Source organism: Tupaia chinensis, unplaced genomic scaffold (genome assembly GCF_000334495.1).
Source record: "Tupaia chinensis unplaced genomic scaffold, TupChi_1.0 Scaffold000081_1, whole genome shotgun sequence".
NCBI lineage: Eukaryota > Metazoa > Chordata > Mammalia > Scandentia > Tupaiidae > Tupaia > Tupaia belangeri.
This window is the reverse complement of record NW_006159542.1, coordinates 4,529,466-4,530,982: the sequence shown is the minus strand read 5'-3', so window position 1 is coordinate 4,530,982 and position 1,517 is coordinate 4,529,466. Positions and strand designations below refer to the sequence as shown.

General features: G+C 55.8%; 1 protein-coding gene across 4 annotated transcripts in view; it reads right to left on the bottom strand.

The window, feature by feature from the left end:
- The window catches only part of RGS3 (regulator of G protein signaling 3), a 158,657-nt gene that overhangs the window by 101,783 nt on the left and 55,357 nt on the right, over positions 1–1,517 (bottom strand). The window lies entirely within an intron of this gene.

The window sequence follows — 1,517 nt, the reverse complement described above, 5'->3', positions numbered from 1 at the left end:
TCGGTGCATGCCGGCGGGCCCTGCCTCGGCTGCCGCCCCATGAAAATCCAGCTCTCCCCCCAGCAGCGGGAGCCCGCACTGCGCCCGTCAGCCTGGCATGACCGCCTGGGAGCCCGCCCCACAGAAGAATGGCAGGAAATCACCTCTCACCTCCCCGAGCCCTGTCTGTGCAGTGTGCCTCTGCACGATAAGCCCGAAGGCTTCCTGAAACCTCAGAACGACAAGGAAGAGGGAGAGTTTTATATTAAAATTCCTGTCAACTAGTTAGTATTCCCCAGGCCCGGCGGGGAGAGGGCGCCTTTGTTCTGGCTGCATTCTCCGCCATGGGTCACTTTGTGATTCCAATGTTCTCACAAACACCCCTCACTGGAGGAGAACCCAGGCAGAAAACACAGCCGCTCTGTAACAACACCACCTCTCCCAGCAAGTCCCTGGCCCTCAGCCCTCCTGGGTAGCAAACCTAGGAACTTACCCCGCCTAAAGAACCCAAGGATGCCTGGGGGGCTGACACTCATAGATACCCCACTTCAAACATTGGGAGTCAGGACCTGCCCGCCACTCAGCGCTACTTAAAAGTCTGTTTCCTCAGACTTTAAGGATGCTTTAAGGGGGCTGCTTTAAGGACGTGATGATCTATGGGCCATAAAGCCAGACGTGGAAGGGATTCCCACATCAGCAGATGATCTGGCCTCCTCATTTCACGGATGAAGAGACCCAGGCTTAGAAAGGTGAGAGTCACACAACCTGGCAGTGGCAGAGCTGGGACCAGAACCCGGGTCCTCTTGCCTGCCCTGCGGGACCAGGGTCACATCCCATAGAACAGCACGCGGTGAGCCCAGCTCCCTCTGTCCACCTGGGAGCCCCTGGGGAAGCCCTCCCACCCACGCACAGCCTTGACCACAGAGGATATCCTTGGTCTAGCCCAGTTTTGATTGCTGTGATGAGCAGGTCACCCAGGCACCTCCCGCCTGCACAGTGAGGGGTAAATAGGTGAGCTCTGGGGGCACTGCCCCAGCCCCAGCCCAGCCTCTGACGATCACACCCTCCTTGCTGAGACCTACGGGCATTTCTGAAAATCCAATGCTCTTTGGAACAATGCCCCAGGCGCTCAGAGCTGGGGTACAGAATTCAGCACCAAGCAGGACTTTCTCAAGGCATGGAGAAACCTACGGTGTTGATGACCACGGAATTCCCATCAATCACCAGGGAAGCTCCCTGGCCACTATCCCAGAGATAGGCAAGAAGAGGGAGCAAGAGACAGAGAGAGAGAGAGAGAGAAAGAGAGAGATCTGCAGCCCCCCACTAAAGTCAAAGGAAACCTTTTAAACTAACGAAGCCACAGAAAACAGAACTGGCAAGTCACTGCACGACCATGCTGTCCCACACGGTAGGGACGAGTCACATGAGCAAGGTCAAGTGAAATGAATTAAAACGAAATAAAAGTCAGCATTCGTTTCTTTGGCCTTACCGGCCACATTCCAGGCGTTCCGTGGCCATAGGCCACAAGTGGCTAACCT